Here is a 6,633-nt window from a genome sequence, read left to right as displayed (position 1 = left end):
GGCATGAGAGAAATGTTTGGCTTGGAAAATGTTCCCAGCCTTCAATTTATATAGGTTAGTGTTTTCCATGTTTTTCACACACACACACACACACACACACACACACACACATCCATTATAAACTTTAACTAAAACAAGGAAACTGAATTTCAAAAATCAATGATAGCAACAATTTTATTACAGTAAGAATAACAATTTATTTTCAATATTTAACCAAGACATCTAAATATGGAGTTATAGTTCATGTTTGATACTCCTTTGGCTTCTTTTCATGCCTCTAGTTTTACTAAAAGAAAAAATCTGATTCACAAATTAAATTTATTGGGAATGACAGCAAGTGTTTGGTGGCTTTGGTAGATAGTTTTGGATATTCATATTGGATAAAATGGCCTAGAAATTATGAAATTATTTCTCACTAAAGACTACATTAAACACTCCACCAAGCATGAAGATGATAAGCATTCATACTTACCAGCTGAAAGTGTGAATATTTCAACTTGGAAGATAATAGCAAATGGATCTAATCCTTTGGTTGCATTCAGTTCTGAAAGGTATTTTTTCACGTTTCATTATAGCATGTGGATGTGGCTTTAAGATATGCCATATGTTTTTCTCCAATGAGCAAATAAAATCACTAAGTCAAACTCTTGGTGACTGAACCATTTGTACTACATTTAAGTCATATAAAGAAATCCTGATATCATAAAATTGTAGTCTTTAAGCCCTGAAGTGACACATTCAGGCTATTCAAAATACAAAATATATTGCTGAGATATACCACTTGAAAAATTCTATTGAAATAATACAAATAGTCTTTGGTATTATCACAGTCATGAAGAAACGCTTTATGTTTCATCCCTCAAAAAACTTGGGAAAATACATTTTCTGTTGATAGGCCTCATAAACCAATATGGAAAAATAGAATTGTACTCGTTGCCCATTTCTTCATTTAACAATATGAAAATACGAACACTCATTGGGAGATATGTTATCATACTTCCGATCCTGACTCTTCAACAGTGAATCAAAATCAAGAGGCATATTTTTGACCACTAATGTTTCTTTAAAAAAAATTTTTTTTAACGTTTATTTATTTTTAAGAGACAGAGAAAGACTGAGCATGAGCAGGGGAAGGGCAGAGAGAGAGAGGGAGACACAGAATCTGAAACAGGACCCAGGCTCGAGCTGTCAGCACAGAGCCTGACGTGAGGCTCGAAACCACGAGCCGTGAGATCATGACCTGAGCTGAAGTTGGACCCTCAAACCAACAGAGCCACCCAGGTGCCCCCACTAATGTTTCTTTTAATACAGCTATATATGAATTGACATTCAAGTACAACTTCTTTTATTCATGTGGCTGCAGCATCTTTCCATGTTGCATGCATAGCTGCTGATTTGTCAATACTGATTTTAGCCTGATTATTTTTCAGTCTTAATCACACACAGAAAGTGACCTTTAAGTAAATGAATATTACTATCTCTTGAAGGCTGGATTTTCATTAATAAATGGAACAAAAGCTCATAGTAGTTTTCTTGAATATATTTATCAATATGCCAACTGAGAATATCCCAGAGCATGTTCACATGTCAAAAATTGTTCTTTCACTGTGCAATCCAATGATATTATGCAATATATGATAGAAATAAAAGAATACTGCCAAACATTCATTTTGAAATTTTAATGAATATGATAGTTGCTACAAACTTTGTGTTTAGCATTATAAATGTCTTAGAGATAATGCATCTTTTCTAAGCAGTACAATTTTGTTAATGTCATTGTAACTTGGGTTTCTTATCTCTTACTAGTAATAATATTCATCAAGTTAGTGTTGGAAAGCGTTATTTTCTGCTTTGTTTCTGGAGACATTTGACTGTCAGATAATTGCCAGAGAGGTCCCTGTACTTTCTATTAAAATTACTTGAAACCTATGGCATCAATGGATAAAGTTTCATAACAGGTTATGATCGCCACATAATAAAAGTCAGTGTTCAAATATTCATTGTTTTAATTACTCTTTACTCATTTGTGCTGCTACATTAGCAGAAAGGTTTTTTTTGTTATAGAAAAGCTCATATTAATCCTATTAATCATGTAAAAGTAGCATTGTAAATTAAAAGCTTTTTTACCTGATACATTAAATCGTCATATTTTCAGATTTACTTGTCCTAATGCATATATCATCACATTCTATATTTATTCCAAAGTTAAGGTCACTGTTTTTAATGTTACCTTGAGTTGCTATTATTTTTCATCAATTCATCAATTAAGAATACAAATAATATGGGGCGCCTGGGTGGCTCAGTCGGTTAAGCGTCTGACTTCAGCTCAGGTCATGATCTCACGGTTTGTGGGTTCGAGCCCCGCGTTGAGCTCTGTGCTGACAGCTCAGAGCCTGAAGCCTGTTTCAGATTCTGTGTCTCCCTCTCTCTCTGCCCCTCCCCCGCTCATGCTGTGTCTCTCTCTGTCTCAAAAATTAAAAAAAATAAACTATAAAAAAAAAGAATACAAATAATAACAAGAGCCGATGACATGACACAAACAACATCTTGTTGGATAAATGTTAGCCACTATGAGCCAATTACTGCATTCCTTGTAGTATATGCATAGCCTTATATATTAACATCATATTGAGATTTCTAGAAAAAAGTCATTATAGTCAGGTGTAACTCTGCCATTATGTTCTACAAACTCTGGCATAGAAAGTAAATACATTCCATTACCTGAAAGAAAGCCATTATACACTCAGGGAAATTGAGTCTTAAAGAGGCAAAGTGACCTATGCAAAATTTCACATTTGTGAATCACACCCTAGTTGCCCAAGTTGGACAATTAGCTGCCTCACTCAAGCATTAAGATAAGCATCATCTCCTTTGGTATTGATGAAGAGTGACTGAAAGAAATGAGGGTATTTAGTTTGAGAAAGAGAAGCCTGGCTAAGGAGCAAGAATTGCAGAGATAGCTGTGTCCAACATGTGAAGGATCTTCCCAAGGATAAGGAGCAGTTTTGTCTGGTTGGTTGTCCTGAGGGCAGAACGTGGGTGTGTAGGAAGAAGTTACAGGGGAGCAGGTTTGGCTCCCCAGCAGGAAGAACATGTTGTTAAGTGGAATCCTGTGCCTGCTGACACAGAGAGCTTCCAGGTCTGTCCCAGTTCACTAGGAAGCTGGGTGGGGAGCACTTGGTAGGAAGGCTAAGGAGGGGGATCTTGCACCAAGTAGAGAAGGTGGGAGCAGGTGATCTGAAAGCTTTTCTAGCCTGAGTTTGGTGAGTGCCTGGATGGAGAAAGGCTGATGAAGTGGGACAGATGGACTCTAGGCCTGTCTGCACCTGACATTCTGGTGCCATGGGCTGGCTCTGTCTCTTGGCTGCTCAGTCTCACCCCCACCCATTTCCTGGTAGACCAAGGGGAACCTGTGGAGTGCAGGATGGGAGACTGAAACTTCTGCTTCCCAAAGACAAATGGGCTGTTTCTCCTACAGCAGTCAGGGTCTCACTTTCATACCGGGGTCCCTTCTCCTGCCCTTCTCTCTGAATCTAACATTCAATCTTGAAAGCAGAACAGGAGGGACTTGACACTATCTTCACTTGGATGCCAATACTGGAGAAATCTGAACAGCTGAGAGGACTTGCCTTACCATTGACCATTCTCAAACTACAGGATACATTCCAGTTGAAAAATATAGTTGAAGACCCTCTAGTTTAACTCCACCACACAAGCAAGCTGTAATCCCCTTATCTAATAAACCCAATCTTAGCTTAAAGTATAAATGCAGCAGCAATAGAACAGCATGACTGAGAACAAGGCCAAGACAGGTATTATCACCTGGTCTGCAATTTGGTGAAGACCAGTATTGCTAGTGTCATGAATACACATCTCCAAGGTTGATGGTAGAAGATTTTAGAGACTTATTTAAGTCGTCTCTTTGCAATGCTATAGTATTGGCTGTGGGCCTAGTTATAGCTGGCAGGAGAATCTCAAGATATTTAAGTATTCTCTATGGCAGTGCTCGGGATAAATACCAAATAAATGGCTACGAGTGCTCTCCTAAATTCAGGACTGATATACTGCTGGTATGCACTGTGATTAAAATTCCAAGATAAAAATATTAACATACTTCTGTACTGGCTTGCAAATAGCCACTTCCCCAAGCCTCTCAAGTACAGCTTTGGCCCTGGCCACTCCAGCTTCTGCCTCCCCAAGGCTCCTGCCACACCTCCTTATGATCCAGCAACTATGGGGGTATGACTGACATGCAAGAAATATTCCAGACCAAGCCCCTACTTAGACCAAAGGTGGTTAAATGTTATTTAATATTACTCTTAATTAGGGCAACCTGCGTGGCTCTGTAGGTTGAGTGTCTGACTCTTGATTTCAGCTCAGATCATGATCCCAAAGTCATGGGACCGAGCCCCCCATCAGGCTCTGTGCTGAACGTGGAACCTGCTTGAGATTCTCTCTCTCCCTGTCTCTCTGCTCCCCACTGTGTGTGTGTGCGTGCGTGTGTGTGTGTGTGTGTGTGTGTGTATTGAAGACTTTTGTTAGAGAGCGGGGAAATGGGACTTGGGGTCAAGCACTTCAATGGTGACAAGCCAAAATTGGAAAAATTAAATCTTAAAAAAATGTTTATTTTTGAGAGAGAGAGAGAGAGAGAGAGGTGAGTGGGGCATGGGGAGAGAGAGGGAGTCACGGAATCCGAAGCAGACTCTAGGCTCCGAGCTGTCAGCATGGAGCCCGATGTGGGGCTTGAACTCAGGAATCATGAGATCATGACCTGAGCTGAAGTTGGACGCTTAATCTACTGAGCCACCCAAGGCACCCCCAAATTTCGAAGAATTTTAGTGTACTATATGTAAAGTGGAAATATACAACAATTTAGGTCAGGAAAAGGAGTTGATGAAGGGCTAGTTTCTAATTCTTAACATTATAACCTGAGATAGACACTTAAGGTTTTGTAACAAAGTGGATTTGGTGTTAAAAAGGTTGATAATATATTCTAAGAGTTCCTGATGAAGGACAGGAAAGATTTTCTTTAAATATATAAGTTGGGATTTGTTAATGACTGTTATTGTTCCTCTGACAGTTCTTAGTACAGATTACACCATTTTTTTCATAATGCAGTGATCCTCCTTGAAATATCTGTCACATTTAATAATATCAGCTAACATTTACTGAGCAGTTAACCTAACACTATTCTAAGCACTTTACATGTAGTCTTATTTATTCATTTATTTTAATTTCTTTCAAGTTTTTATTTTAATTCCAATTAGTTAACATGCAGTGTTATATTAGTTTCAGGTGTACAATATAGTAATTTAACACTTCCATACATCACCCACTGCTCATCACAAGTGCACTCCTTAGTCCTCATCACCTATTTAACGTATTCTCCCAACCACCTCCCCTCTGGTAACCATCACTTTGTGTCTATAGTTAAGAGTCTGTTTCTTGGTTCCTCTCTTTCTCTCTTTCTCTCTCTTTTTCCTTTGCTCATTCGCTTTTTTTCCCCTTAAATTCCACATATGAGGGAAATCATATGATATTTCTCTTTCTTTGGCTGACTTCTTGCTTAGCATTCTACCCTCTAGCTCCATCCATGTCAATGTAAATGGCAAGATTTCATTCTTTTCTATGGCTGAATAATATTCCATTATATATATGCATATATATAATGTAATGTATTATTTATTATATAATGTATATATATGTATTAGATATTATAGAATGTATTTTAATATTACATATATATTATAAATACATATGTATAATGTATACATTAAAATATACATATATAAATGTAATATATATAAATATATAATATAATATATACACATATATACATATATTATATATATGTGTATATATATGTGTGTGTGTGTATATATATATATATATATATAAAATCTTCTTTATCCATTCATCAATTAGAAGATGCTTGGGTGCTTCCTTCCATATTTTGGCTATTGTAAATAATGCTGCTATAAACATAGGGGTGCATGTATCCCTTTGAATTAGTGTTTTTGCATTCTTTGGGTAAATATCCAGCAGAACAATTGCTGGATCCTATGGCAATTCCACTTTTAACTTTTTGGGGAAACTCCATACTGTTTTCCAGAGTGGCTGCACTAGTTTGCATTCCCACCCACAGTGTAAGAGGGTTCCTTTTTCTCCAAATCGTTGCCAACACGTGTTGTTTCTTGTGTTGTTGATTTTAGCTATTGTGGCAGCTATCTTATAGTTTTGATCTGCATTTTCCTGATGATGAGTGATGTTGGGCATCGTTACACGTGTCTCTTAGCCACCTGGGTGTCATCTTTGGAGAAATGTCTCGTTCATGTCTTCTGCCCATTTTTAATTGGACTATTTGTTTTCTGAGTGTTGAGTTTTATAAGTTCTTTGTATATTTTGGATACTAACCCTTTATGGGTTATGTCATTTGCAAACTGAGAGCTTTTCCCATAAGGTCAGGAACAAGACAAGGGTGTCCAGTCTCATAACTTTTATTCAACATAGTACTGGAAGTATTTAACTTTTAAAAATTTTATTATTTTTATTCATGTATAATTAAAATACAGTGTTACATTAGTTTCAGTTATACAATACTATGATTCAACAATTCTATATCTTTCTCAGTGC

The sequence above is a fragment of the Hyaena hyaena genome, unplaced genomic scaffold (genome assembly GCF_003009895.1).
Source record: "Hyaena hyaena isolate Hyena2069 unplaced genomic scaffold, ASM300989v1 scaffold_1844, whole genome shotgun sequence".
NCBI classification, from domain to species: Eukaryota; Metazoa; Chordata; class Mammalia; order Carnivora; family Hyaenidae; genus Hyaena; species Hyaena hyaena.
Note: the sequence above shows the minus strand (reverse complement) of the source record.